Genomic DNA, 15370 nt, shown 5'->3' with positions numbered 1-15370 from the left:
ATCTCCAGAACTTCTTCATTTTCTCCAATGGAAACTGTCCCCATTAAACCTGCCCCCCCCCCCCCCCCAGTCCCTGGCCACCACCACTCTGCTTTCTGTCTCTTTGAATTAGACTATTCTAGGCACCTCATAGAAGTGGAATCACATGGTATCTGTCCTTTTCTGATTGGTTTATTTCACTTAGCACAATGTCTTCAAGGTTCACCTATGTTTGTTGTTAAATTTTTCTAGTCTGTTTTTTATCAACTGAACTGTTTGTTTTTGTTTTCTTGCTGGACACTCTGACTTTGAAAACAGGATAACCATCTGAAAGTTTGCCTGGCCACTGGGCTCCCTTCTCATCACCCTAAAACAGACCTATCTTTGCCACACTGGATACTTCAGTGTTTTCTCCTGCCTTGTCCATTACATAATTGGTGTGTTGTTGGCTGCTCCCAGCTCTCAGCCTGCATGTCTCTCTCTAGCCCTCCACCCTGCCCCCAGCAGCAAAGATTCAGAAAAGCCAAAAGAAAAGCCCTTTCTTCTCCTAGGAACATGAGGTCCTCCTGGCCTAGAGAGCCAGCCTGTACTAACCCTCCTCTCCAAACACAGCAGGCTCTTTCTCAATCCACGCTTTTTGTTTGCTCCTTATAATTATTATTTTTAAGTAGCACACTTCCTTGTTCCCCTTCCAGCAGTCAGCTACATGTAAACAAGCACCTGGCACCTTTTCCCACAAAAGAGCTGATCTTATACCACTGATCTGTACCGTGCCTTTTGGAAAAATACAGAAAGGCAAGACAGTGATATACAAAGTTCCCACCATCCAGAGCTGATAGGAGCAGTTTAGCCATAGCTGTTTTGTTTCTGACATGAAAGCAGTAAAAGTTACAGATAAAGTTCAAATACTCTGTGATCCTCACAGCCGATCCTATTCCCCTCCTGTCCTCAGAGGTGAACACTATCATGAATTTGTTATAGCTTTTCAGACCACATACATATACCAGTGTGTCTGAGAACAACCCATAGTATTGTTTTGTGTGATTTTTTTAAACTTACATAATGGCCATGTTTAATATCCATTCCCTCTCCTGACAGGCATTTAGATTCTATAAATTTTTTTTTAATTTATTGATTTTTAGAGAGAGATGGGGGGGGGGGGGGCGTTGATTTGTTGTTCCACTTATTTATGCATTCATTGGTTATTCTTGTATGTGCCCTGACCAAGGATCTAACCTGCAGTCTTGGCATATCAAGACTCGCTCTAACCAACTTAGCTATCCAGCCAGGGCTAGATTCTTTCAAACTTTTACTCTTTGATGATAATGCTGCAGGAAATTTCTAGCACATACACCTTTGTGCACACGAGTGAGCATATATATATATATATGATCATTTTGTAGAAGTGGGTTCATTGGATCAAAGGGCACACACAGTTTAAATTTTGATAGACTGTTCTAAAGAAGCGGTGCAGTTTTTTTTTTAAATCTTTATTATTGAAAGTACAGATGTCCCCCTTTTTTCTCTATTGACCCCCTTCTAGCCTGCACCCACGACCCACCCCAGGCCTTCCCCACACTATTGTCTGTATCCATGGGTTATGCATATATGCATACAAGTTCTTTGATTAATCTCTTGTCACCCACCCACCCACCCCTGCCTTCCCTCAAAGATTTCTCAGTCTGTTCCATGCTTCTATGTCTCTGGATCTATTTTGTTCATCAGTTTATTTTGTTCTTTAGAGTTCACATCTGAGTGAGATCATGTGATACTTGTCTTTCTCTGACTGGCTTATTTTGCTTAGCATGATACTCTCCAGTCCCTCCATGCTGTCTCAAAGGGTGAGAGATCCTTTTTTACTGCTGCATAGTATTCCGTGGTATAAATGTACCACAGTTTTTTATCCACTTATCTACTAATGGGTACTTGGGCTGTTTCCAGATCTTAGCTATTGGAAATTGCCCTGCTATAAATATAGGGGTGCATATATTCTTTCTGTGTTTCCAGTTTCTTAGGATATATTCCCAGAAGTGGGATCACTGGGTCAAATGGCAGCTCCATATTTAATTTTTTGAGGAAACTCCATACTGTTTTCCATAATGGCTGTACCAGTCTGCATTCCCACCAGAGGGTTCCCTTTTCACCAAACCCTCGCCAGCACTTGTCATTTGTTGATTTGGTGATGGTAGCCATCCTGACAGCAGTGAGGTGATCCCTCATTGTTGTTTTAATTTGCACCTCTCTGATGATCAGTGACTTTGAGCATTTTTTCATGTTTCTCTTGGCCTTCTCTATGTCCACTTTGGAGAAGTATCTATTTAGGTCCTTTGTCCATTTTTTAACTGGATTGTTGGTCTTCTGTTAAATTGTATGAGTTCCTTATATATTTGAGATATTAGCCCTTTATCAGATGTATCATTGCCAAATATGTTCTCCCATACAGTGGGCTCCCTTTTCATCTTGTTGATGGTTTCTTTTGCTGTGCAGAAGCTTTTTATTTTGATGTAGGCCCATTTGTTTACTTTCTCCTTAGTTTCCTTTGGCCTATGAGATTTATCTGTAAACATATTGCTACAAAAGATGTCTGAGATTTTTCTGCCTATGATTTCTTCTAGGATTTTTATGGTTTCATGACTTATATTTAAATCTCTTCTCCATTTTGAGTTTATTCTTGTGTATGGTGTAAGTTGGTGGTCTAGTTTCTTTCTTTTTCTTTTGCATGTATCTGTCCAATTTTCCCAACACCATTTATTGAAAAGACTGTCTTGACTCTATTGCATGCTCTTGCCTCCTTTGTCAAATATTAATTGAGCATAACGGCTTGGGTCAATTTCTGGGTTTTTTATTCTATTCCATTGATCTATGTGCCTGTTCTTGTGCCAGTACCAGGCTGTTTTGATTACAGTGGCTTTGTAGTATAACTGGATATCACAAAGTTGTGATCCCTCCAACTTTGTTCTTCTTTCTCAAGATGGCTGTGGTTATTCAGGGTCTTTTTTGGTTCCATATAAACTTTTAGAGTATTTGTTCTAGATCTGTGAAATATGCTGTTGGTATTTTAATAAGGATTGCATGGAATCTATAGATTGCTTTGAGCAGTATGGACATTTTAATGATGTTAATTCTACCAGTCCATGAACACGGTATATTCTTCCACTTGTTTATATCTTCCTTTATCTCTATTTTCCACATGGTGCAGTTTTTACTCGCACTAGCAATGCATGGAGTACCTACTTCTCCACATCATCTCCCACACAGTAGTTTATCAAAATTGTTCGTCTTTACTCACCTAATGGGTGAAAAATTATATCTCTTATAGTTTAAATTTCTATTTCTTTTGTTAGAAATGGGGATGTGCACCTTTTTGTGTGTTTAAAAGTCATGCTTATTTCTTCTATGATGTTTAAAAAGTCCTCGGCTCATTTTTCTTTTGAGTTGATGATCTTATTGACTTTAAGTGTACTTTGCATGTGATGAAGTCAGCTCTTCATCATGAGATGTGCTGCAAATATTTCCCCAGCTTATTGCTTATCCTCTTGCTCTTAGCTATTTTTGTCACATGGAAATTTTAAATTGGAATACAGTCAACTTTGTCAATTTTTATTAATGCTTTAAAGTGATGATACACTTGTTAAACTTTCTCTTTCTTCTCCTTCTCTCCTACTTTCCATTTCCCCCAGATATCAAAATTAATCTGATACCATTCTGACCCAGATCATATCTCATATTCCGGGTCTAGGGTCAGATCAACAGCTTGGAGTCACCTGGAGTTAATTCAGGTGAACCCTGGAGGTTCAATATAACTACAAAGGCTCCAGGTGGCCTTGAATCAACTTTGCCCTGGTGTGTATCTATGGGGTTCCTAAATCACTACTGACAAGCAGTGGCATTTCTGGGACTTCTTACACCCTGGGGGTAGCCCACAACCCAGCTGGTCTGCTCAGCCTCCCTCTGCCCTAGTCTGCCCTCCCCCTCAGAGGCATTGCAGCAGGGTTGGCACAGAGGAGCGAGGGCTGTAGTGACCTATCACTTCTTTTTTTCTTTTTTTCAGCTTTTTAAAGTACTCCCCACAGGAGCCAGTTTTCTCATTGTCAGAGAAGGAAAAGGGGGAAAACGAGAATGAACTTTACGGTGTCAAATTAGAAAATAGGCATCCATGTGAAGTCATGATTCCTAATACATAAAGATATACAGATAAATACAGATGTATAGGTGTGTGTAAAATTTTGAATTTGCTCTTGTGAATTCTTTCAAGGTTTACACACACATCCTTCCCACCCTGCTCATGAGTCATCCTCCCGCGGCTGTACGGGTAGGGCCATGGTCAGTTGTTGCCTTTGCCCTCTCCACATCTCTTCCGCTACAAATACAAAGCTCTGCACAAAATATTACTATGTAGGCACTGGAGATTAAAATATAAGACTGAGGGGGAAATAAAACAGGTCATTATTTGTTGTCACTGATTGGTGCATTCCCTCATCTTTCTTGCCTTTCAAGGTCCTTCTCAGCAGTTTAACATTCTGCACCTCTACCGGCCCTACACCCGTTTTACCCCCAAGCTCTTTCCTTCCTCCCCCCCCCCCCCCCCCCCGGTCCATCTCTCCCTCCCTTTCTCTCCATCCCTCTTCACATGAGTCATTACTGTGCTTGCTCCTGGCAGTCCAGTGGTGAACTGGTGCTGCATCTGACAGACACAGGTGCTGCCTTTGGCAAGCATACAATTTAACCAACGTAATACAGTGAATCACTAAATAAACCAGGCCCTTCCTTCCAGTGCTGATCCCTCACCAGGACAGGGGTGACGGGCAAGTCCAACTGTAGCCTCAAGGGGGGATCGCCCACTGAGGGCGAGAGAGAGAGCTTTAAATACTCTGATCCCCTTGCTTCTAGCATACTAATAAAAATTGAGCTCTGGCTGGTGTGGCTCAATTGGTTGGAGCATCGTCCCATATACAGAAAGGTAATGGATTCGATTCTGCACCAGGGCACATATCCAGGTTGTGGGTTTGATCCCCAGTCAGGGTACCTGGGGGAGGCAACCAATCCACATTTCTCTCTCACATCGATGTTTCTCTCTCTCTCTCCCTTTCTTTCAAATTAATAAAACATATCCTTTGTGAGAATTTTTTAAAATTTGAGATTTTTGTGGTTTCACATGCGTTGGCTCACTTGAGCCTCATGAGGGGAGAAGGAAGACATTCCGATCTGCATTTGACAGAGAGTGGTGGGTTGCCTGGGATGACAGAGCATGTAGGTGCTGAGCTGGTGCTAGTGCAAAAAGAGACAGGTGGAGAGCTTCAAGGCCATCTGTCCAGGCACCTGTCTGCTGCTCCAATTTCTTCCCCTGGTCTCCTGACCCTGTACTACTTTCCTGGACTCACGCTACTGCACTCCTCTGGCACTGCAAATGCACTCCTCTTCCGTACTTTGCTTTCTTAACCCAAAGGAGACTTCTGGTTCTTTATCTTCATCAGTAGGTTCACAGGGGAATAGATCAATGGGTCTACATGGGAAGGTAGACGAGGCGCTGGGCAATGCAAGGGTGAGGAAGAAGACACTTTTCCTACCTTTAAGGAGCTTGTGATTTTAAGAGGCTAAATGGATATGCAGACAACTCTACAGCTGTAGTGAGGGAATCTCACGGGAGTCTGAACAAAACACCACATCAGGAACCTCCTGGAGTTCTCTCTTCTCTAGAGCGAAGGATCTCAGGGAGGGAGAGTGAAGTTACTGACAAGTTTGGAGCAAGAGGGGAGAGGAGTGGCAAAATTATGACACTTTCCATCAGCTGAGCAAGAGCAGAGCAGGGGCGGCCGGGAGGACCTCAGGGTGGGGGTCGGAGAAGGACCACAGAGGGGAAAGGGACACAGCTAGGAGCAGGGTGGTGAAGACCACTGAGGTCAGGAAGCCTGAATATGTCATGGGGAGAACTGGCCCCGATGAGTGACTTTTTCCAGGAAACTGCACAGGAGAAAAGAGGAGAGAGCAATTAGACAGCAGCTGGCCAAGGGGAGGAGGGAAGCAGGGGAGGCCACGCCCACTAAGCGCTTTGAGTGTGCGAAAGCTGGGTGCATTCAGATGCCAGAGACTGCTATTCCCCCGTGGCGGGTGGGGGTCAGAAGTCAGATTGCTTCATAGCTCAGAAGGCTGTCTCCCGGGGGAAGAAAGGCGAGTGTGCTTCCTAAGGGCTGGCTTCTGCCACCTTTACCCGAGTAACTCCCAGGCTGCTGGGCTCGGCTCTTCAACAGGAGGTCCAGAGAGGAGGGAATTTGAGGTGCTAGCAGGGCGGGGTGGAAAGGACTGGACAGTACAGGAGAAAAGAAAATGCAGACAGGAGAGGGTGAGCAGTTCAGGAAAAGGGGTGAAGAGACCACAGGGCCGGCCTGAGGCATGCTGGCACAGCAGGGGTGGAGGGGTGGAGCTGGGGGTAGGGTGGGGTTGGAAAGGCGATCTAGGCTTTGGAGCTGCCAAGTAATAAAGAAATGAGGGCTATGACAGGTTCCAAGGAGGTGGCCAGCTGTGACATGGCCTAGTTTGCTGTCACGAGATGGGACAAAAGGACATGGTAGCATGTGTCTCTGTCCCCAGTGCCTTTGCAGAGGGGCCCCAAAATGGCTGGAGGACAGCCACCAAAATGGGGAGAAGATGGTCTGGCCCGGGGGCTTCCTGAGGAAGGTCCTTACAGTGGTGTGTGGAAACGAGAGAGCCCCACAGCACGGGGCTGAGAGAAGGAGCCTTTACGCCAGAGGGTTTTTAACTAAATGACCTTGTCGGAAAAACCCAGAGCTCAGGTCAAGGAGTGAGAGGGCTTTAGGGACAGCCATTGAAAGCTCTGTGAGATCGCATCTACGGGGAATCTTCTGGATGCTCCCCCTGGAACCAGAGCTGGATCTTCCATGAACTGAACGCAGCAGAAGCCGCAGGCCTTGGAAGGCCCTGCCCATCACTGTGTGTGCGCGCGCCCTTTCCCACATTCCCCATCCCTGGCTGTGCCACCTGCAGGCCCCAGAAGCTTACTCTGCCTCCGCCTGGAACTCTACCAGTTGGGGGCCTGGGAAGGACTCGGGTTCTATGAAAAGTCCTGGGACGTGATGTACAGCACAATGACGACCGACAACACTGCTGGGCCACAGCTGTAACAGAGTGGATCCTAAAAATTCTCATCACGAGGAAAAATACATCTTTCTGTTCCTTTTGTAACTCTCTGAAGTTCACTGAACTTACTGTGGCAAGCATTTCACAGCAGACATAAGTCAGGTCGTTAAGCTGTAACCTTGAACTCACAGGTGCTGTCTATCAATTATATCTCAGCCATTGAAATAAAAATACAGAAAACAGTTCTCAACATGCATCGCAAACCAAACCAAAATAAAAACCTCAGTATTTTGATCTCCAAACAATTTCCCTACCCCTGTATTATTAAAAGATAAGAACAATAAGTGCTTATTCACCTGAGAACAAAATTTAAAAATTTTTGGCCCTGATAATATCTGACGGTGCGTTACTAGGACCTTAGCAAAGGGACACACCTACCAAATCTCCTTTGGCTCAGAGTGAAGGTTAAGTGGCATTGGCAGGACCTGTGACCGTCACATGCACAGGGTGTGTCCCTAGCAAACACCGGGACTTGAATTTTGAAGCACAATCCACTCTGTAGGGGTGACACCCTACCTCCTTCCTCTCCTGAGAACTGTCTGCCCAGTCAGCCATCACTAGGACAGAATGTCCCCAAACAATAAATGAGCATTGTTCTGAGAAAGAGATTTGTAAGTCCATTGTTTAGAACTAGAAGGCGCTTCCCCAGATAAACAAGGGTATGTGTAACCTTTCTTATTCAGAACAGCCTGAAAGAACTTCTTGTGTCCCTGAAATCAAGGACTGTATAGTGGTAACAAAAACCCCACCCCGGGTGATGAACAGTGATCCCTCAGAAAATGCCTTCCAACTTCTAACTTGAGACCTGGGACTCTTTCCTGTCATGGACCCTCTGTGGGGCCTTCCCCAACTCTCACTCCTCAGTGTGGCTGCCGTGGTGTGGGCTGGAAGTCAGAGGAGGAGGAGCTGGGCGTGGGTGTGGGCTGGAAGTCAGAGGAGGAGGAGCTGGGCGTGGGGTGGCCAGGCACCCTGGAGGGCGGAGCCAACCCCAGAAATCCTGTAGGATCTAGCTCCCTCTGCATCTCTGAGCTCCCTGGGGATAGGCCTGGTTCCTCATGCTTCTGATCAAGGTTTCTTTGATCTTCTGCAGCTTCCTGAGGTCTTTGTACCCTAAAAACAATGGCAAATGGACTGGAAATTTTAAAACTGGCTCCCGTTTGAAGAAGAGTGGAATTTCTCATTAATTTTTCAGTTAGTGGCCCTCTCAGAAAAGACCAAGTTTGGACCTAGGGAAGAATGGTGGATTTCTGGGCATACAAAAGACCAAACCAATCTGGGTCAGAGTCCTTGCGTTTGTAGTTGGCTTTAATCCAGAGACGATTCCCAAGATTTTACATGTCACAATCTTGCACTTAAAAAAAAAAAATCATGTTTTATTTGATCTTGCCTTAATACAAGCTCAATGTATCTATATACCAATATCTCAGTATTTTAAAGGTTTATGTTTTACAAATCACTGTTATATCCATTATCTCATTGGAGGTAAAGATAATATTACCTGTTTTGTTGCTAAGGAATCTGCCTGACTTGGCTGGTCTTCTGTGCACCAAATCTGTGTCCTTGTTGATGTTTTTCAGAAGTTGATTAACTCCCTACAGGGAGGCAGGACCCAGGGTTCTGGAGCTAAAATGAGTCTCCAGGGAATGTCTGGTGTGCTCCTGTCTCCAGACTCTACTAAATTATCTGAAACATTGAAATGCCTCTTTGTTCTTAATCTTCTCTAGGGAATGGAATCTGTAACTCTCAGTTACCTGTCCTGGTGACAGATAGCCTCTCTCTGATTAGAAAGACATCTTTATTTCCACCTTGGTTCTTTTGATTAAAAACAAAAAAAGTTCATTGGGCAGAGAAAGCGTTTTTACTACTTCGTTTAGAAAACACAATTAGGGACTTAAAAAACAAGGAGCTAGCTGGTTACAGGGTCAGTTCACAGCAGTCTGCGGCACAACTGAAATAATAACTAACGCGAGACCGGGATTGTGTGCATTTTCCATATTCCTTCCTCATCTTCCCTGGCAGCTAAGCCTCACAAAACCCCTGAGGGCGGTAGTGCTGGCCTCAGCGCCAGGGTGATAAGCAAACTAAAGCTTGGAAGCCTGGTGTTTCATCCAAGGTTCCTGTGCAAATCAACCCCAGAGCTGGACTAGATTCTGGTCTCTGACCCTGGAATTTAAAAGCCATGTCTCTGTGCCCACCGAGAACTCACATTGAGTTCTTAATTCAGTGCCCTGAATGCAGGGCTGCTGCTGGCAGAAACAGAGGCGCTCCCCAGGGACTTCGCTTACAGAGAACACGAAGCCCCAGTTGGCTTCTGCTGGCTGGTCCTGGGGCAGAGCCAGCCTGCTGTGCAACCGAGCAGTTGCTGGCTTTGCCCTGCTCAGGCCTGCCTGGGAACCAGCAATGCTCAGAGGCTTTTCTTGAGCTGTGGTCCATCAAGTCTGTCCAGACTCGCATGCAAACCATGTGGCTTTGTACAATCTGAATGCAATGCCACTTTTTTTAAAAAAAATCCTCACCTGAGGATATGCTTTTTTATTGATTTTGGAGAGAGAGGAAGGGGGAGAGAGAGACAGACAGACAGACAGACATTGATCAGCTGCCGCCTGCACGCCCCCTCCTGGGGATTGAGCCCAAAACCCAGGCATGTGCCCTGACTGAGAATCTAACCAGTGGCCTCGTGGTGCGCAGGATGACGCCCAACCAACTGAGCTACACAATGCCACTTTGATGCACTGTGTCTTGTGCATTTGTCCAAAGTTAGAGAAGACAAAAACAGGCCAAGCTTAGGGCTCAGGTGTGCCTAACTAAACTCCCCTCCTCACCTGATCATATAATGTGGTGCAGCTGACCCCAGTGGAGATTAGAAACAGGCCCAGGAAATTATGTTTGCACATCTTATTTGGTGGAACTCGGCACAGACTGTACTGATTTTAATCTCCTGGGAAACTAATTCAGGACAGTTTACCATTCCCTCTCCCAGGTTCAGTCTAGTCGTGTGTAGATCAAGCATGTCAAACTCGCAGCCTGCCTCATTTAAATATGCGGCCCGTTGGCCACAAGTTTGACATGCTTGGTGTAGAGTCTCTCTAGACACTGTAGACCAGGGATCCTCAAACTACAGCCCGCGGGCCACATGCAAATACAAATATTGTATTTGTTCCCGTTTTGTTTTTTTACTTCAAAATAAGATATGTGCAGTGTGCATAGGAATTTGTTCATAGTTTTTTTTTAAACTATAGTCCTCCAACGGTCTGAGGGACAGTGAACTGGCTCCCTGTTTAAAAAGTTTGAGGACCCCTGCAGACATTGATTATTTACTCAGAATCCTCACCCTCAGACTTCTAACAGCCTGAGGCCCTGGTCACATCTCCCCTAAACCCAACTCTTCCTGCAAACAGCCCTCTCACTTCCTGGAAGGTTTGCTGAGGTCAGCAATTCCCAAACCTCTTCTGAGCAGATTCACCCAAGGCATTGTTTAAAACACAGATTCCCAGACCCCACCCCAGATTCATTCGATCAGCATCTGTACCTCTGGGTCTGGGAGTCTGAATTTAAAAATCTCACCAGGTAATTTTAATTCAGCTGGATCAAGGGCAAGCAATGTACTCCCTGCTTACCGGCCCACCAAAGGGGTGGGAAAATACCACTCTCGCCCTTTGCACACATTAAAACACCACTTCAGACTCAGCCCTAGTTGTAATCCGAGCTCTGCTAAATGTCCACCTCAGCTTGCTTGCCCGACACATGAACACCTTCATGCTTTGACCTGGACTCATTTCTCTTAGAGAATGAGGAGCCCCAAGACTGTTCACCGAATTGATTTCTTCTAACACCTACCTGGACCCCACTCTTGTTGTGAACTGAGAACCCAGGCGAGAGTTCTGAGGGAGCAGCAGGAGCTGCTGGTCCTGCTCTTGCACCCTCCGTGGGCACACCCTGGGCAGTGGGAGTCATAGTACCTGCCTCCACTTCCTACCTCCTTGTCCCGGCCTCAGCTCCTCTTTCCAGTGCAACATGCAATTTCTATGCTTGATTGGACATTTCTGCCAGGCGAACTGGCTGCTTACTAACCGGGGGGGGGGAAATCATGGAGAGATATTTAACTGCTCCAAAGCCTTTGAGACACAAGGGAATTTCAGCAACTAGAGATTAGAAAGCTGGCATTCCCAGTCTTGCGAGCTCACGTGACCTCTGCAGAGGGAAGAAAAGCTGCTCTGGCCCTGGTGGCTGAAGCCCTCACTCAAGGAACCGGGTGACCTCCTCTTCCTACCAGCCTGATTCCATTGTTTTCCGTTGTGCTCTGATCCTACAGGTCCCTGGAGGGGGAAGCAATTAGAAACCTGCTCCCCCACCTCAGACCTCTCCCTAATCATTGAAGGGGAGTATTTTGTCTTTAAAAATATGTATATTTTTATTGATTTCAGGGAGGAAGGGAGAGGGAGAGAGAGATAGAAAATTCAGTCATGAGAGAGAATCATTGATTGGCTGCCTCCTGCATGCCCCCCCCCCCCCCCCCCCCCCAGGAATCAAGCATGTGCCCTGACCAGGAATCAAACCATGACCTCCTGGTTCATAGGTCGATGCTGAACCACTGAGCCACACTGGCTGGGCTATTTTGCCTTTTTGAGCACCAAGCTAAGGCTGGGGAAGTCCATCCTTACTTACACTTCGTATTGCTTAGGCCCTGACGTCTGAAACCTTCCCATACTTCAGCCATGTGGCTCATTCCTTTCCTGCTAAGAGTCCATCTTACTGCCTCCTGCCGCTGCCTTGGTGCTTTCTCCAAGGGTCAACCTGTCTTGCCTAACCTGCTGTGTAAGTTACATTGCCAAGAACAAATTCGAATGTTCAGAGAAAAAACCCCAAAAAACAAAACAATTCTCCTGTGTACAATGAACAACCATGAGGCAGCTCTTGAAATCATACTTGATTTGCGTGGAGTCACCCAGTTTGTTCCCTGGTCCCAGGCGTGGAACTCCCCAAGCTCAGCACTCCACCAGTTCTCCTTCTGTTTCAACCTGTATGCCAATATACTCATCACCCAGCCGGTGTAGCTCAGTGGTTGAGTGTCAACCTATGAGCCAGAAGGTCATGTTTCGATGCCCGGGTTGCAGACTTGATCCCCAGGGACATGCAGAGGCAGCTGATCAATGATTCTCATCATTGATATTTCTATCTCTCTCTCCCTCTCCCTTCCTCTCTGATATCAATAAAAAAATATTATACAGTGGGGCCTTGACTTACGAGTTTAATTTGTTCCGTGACAGAGCTCGTAACTCAAATTACTCGTATGTCAAATCATAAAGTGAACGAGTGAGACACGTGATGCTGGGCTGATGTTGTGGCGTTCACTGTGACGTTCGCTGCGCCAACTAGCGGTGGGGTATCTGAAGCTGGCTCGTAACCCGAATTTTAGCTTGCAACTCAAAGCAAAAAATCGGCCGAGAGACGGCTTGTATCTCGAAAAACTCGTTAGTCGGGACACTTGTAAGTCAAGGCCCCACTGTATATATATGTATTCTCTCTCTCTCTCTCTCTCTCTCTCTCTCTCTCTCTCTCTCTCTCTCTCTCAATTTGGTGCATAATTTTCTGTGTCACTGGCCCTGTATGTTTTATACTTTTACCTTCGATTTGGGATCGCCACGTTCCCTCTGCCGTGTATGTGCCCCTATCAAGAGAATTTCCCTAGTCACTCCTGATTAAAAATTCATGGCGGCAAGATGGGGAAGATTATTTACACACCTTGATGCTTAGAAGGAAATGGGCACCTCTTATTTCAGGTGACTAGATCCTGTAATTACCCAGAAACCCACTGAGAAAGAGCTCTGGAATCGGCATCAATTACCAACTGTGTGAGTCAAATGACATTACTTAACCTCTGAGTCTTAGTTTTCCCACCTGTAACATGTGGATAATAATGCCTACAGTGCAGAGGTGCTGAGAGAATTATATAGTATAATATATGCAAAGCAGCTGGTATACAGTAAGCACTTGATAAATGGAGCTGTAATTATCCTCACCTCTACAAGGATAACCTTCATGTATGCAAAGTATCCGGCTTCCTGGAAACTATTCAGGAGCAGGAAGTAAACCATGGTGAATCATATACCTGTTACACAGCCACTTCTGAAGCCCATGATCCATTGTCATCTTTGAGGTCTCGGTGGCCCAGCTGAGCAGTAGGCATTTCACTCTGCACTGCCTTCTGCACTCAATCTTTAAAAAATAAGTAAAAAACACTGGCCTAACTCTTCCCAAATTTGTCCAAATGAAAAATATAAAACTTTGCTGCTGTCCAGATTCTGTTTCTGCTATCAATCCACAAGGACCCCACTGCCCCACTTTTGAACTGTGATGCGAGCCACAGACTATATTTGGCTATAATTTATGAAACAGCGACACCGTGTGGCCAGATAGAACTGCAGCCAAAACCAGACCAGCAGTCAGATCACGTCAGTTAGAAAATAAAATGAGGAAGGGAACACAGCACCTTCCAAGTGTGAGTGGAGTGGAGTTACTTCCTACTTTCCAAATGTGTCCGGCTTGTCCACAGCCCAAGGTTTGAAGGCTGGATGGCGTGTGCTCTCAGCTGGCCACAGGGCATATGTAAAGTTTCAGTGTTTTCAGCATGGCTCCCAGGGAGCTGTGGAAAATGTACAGAAAAATCTTAGCAATCCTTAACCTACTCAGATTTTTCTTGGCATGTGCTCAGACCTTGAAAAACTAGGAAAACCATGCAGGAAGCAATTAATACTGCCACAGGGAAGATATCTTTAAATCATTAACAGGAACCATTGGCCCTTCAAATAGAGCTCAATATTGAAAACTAGAGGCCCAGTGCATGAAATTTGTGCAAATGGGGATGTCCCTCAGCCTGGCCTGCACCCTCTCCAATCTGGGATCCCTCTTGCAATCCAGAACCACTGGCTCCTAAGCACTCACCTGCCTTCCTGCCTGATGCCTCTAACTGCTCCCCTGCCAGCCTGATGGTCCTAACTGCTCTCCCTTCCTGGCCTGATCCCCCTAATTGCCTATCTGCTCTCCCCTCCTGGCCTAAACCCCCTAACTGCCCACCTGCTCTCCCCTTCTCTCTGCGCCTTCAGACCCTGGCACAGGAGTGCTGAGAGCTCTCTGCTGAGGCCCTGCTCCTGTCCTGACACCCCACTCCCAGCCGGTGGCGCAGCAGGCCTTTGCTCGCTTCCGCTGGGGGCGCCGCCACAGCCCATCCTGACACTGCCCTTTGGGCTGGGCAGCACAGCAGGCCTGCACGTGCTTCCTCTGGGGGTGCTGCTGCAGCCCATCCTGATGCCCCCTCCGGGCTGGGCAGCACAGCAGGCCTGCACGTGCTTCCTCTGGGGGTGCTGCTGCAGCCCATCCTGATGCCCCCTCTGGGTGGGCGGCACAGCAGGCCTGCACGTGCTTCCTCTGGGGGTGCTGCTGCAGCCCATCCTGATGCCCCCTCCGGGTGGGCGGCACAGCAGGCCTGCGTGCGCCTCCACTGGCAGCCTCATGTCCTGGTGGCGCAAGTTCCCGCCTCCGTCCCTGCCCACTAGCTCCTGTGCTCGCACAGCCTGTTGAACAGTCATGACTGCGACACCATTAGGACCAATTAGCATATTACCTCTTTTTTTTTTTTTAAATATATTTTATTGATTTTCCACAGAGAGAAAGGGAGAGGGACAGAGAGTTAGAAACATCGATGAGAGACAAGCATCGATCAGCTGCCTCCTGCACACGCCCCACTGGGGATGTTGCCCGCAACCAAGGCACACGCCCTCGACCGGAATCAAACCCGGGGCTCCTCAGTCCACAGGCCGACGCTCCATCCAGTGAGCCAAACCGGCCAGGGCAGCATATTACCTATTTATACCTATAGACTCGAGGCCCGGTGCATGAATTCGTGCATGGGTGGGGTCCCTCTGGGTAGCCTGCAGAGGTCAGGCCAAAACCTGCAGTCCAACGCCACCTGCAGCTCCCACCTGCCGCTCCCACTCATCCCGGCCCCATGGTGCTTGCCGCAGGCTCTTGCCCAAACAGTCCCGATCAGGAGAGGCTCGTGCTGCCACAGCAGTGCTCGCCAGCCATGAGCCCTGCATCTGGCGCTCTCCCAAGAGGAGTGGCCTGTGGGATCGGACTGAAACCAGCTCTCCGACATCCCAGAGGGGTCCTGGATTGCGAGAAAGCGCAGGCCAGGCTGAGGAACCCCACCAGTGCACGATCAGGCTGGGGAGGGACC

The sequence above is a fragment of the Myotis daubentonii genome, chromosome 2 (genome assembly GCF_963259705.1).
Source record: "Myotis daubentonii chromosome 2, mMyoDau2.1, whole genome shotgun sequence".
Lineage (NCBI taxonomy): Eukaryota > Metazoa > Chordata > Mammalia > Chiroptera > Vespertilionidae > Myotis > Myotis daubentonii.
This window is presented reverse-complemented; position numbering follows the sequence as displayed.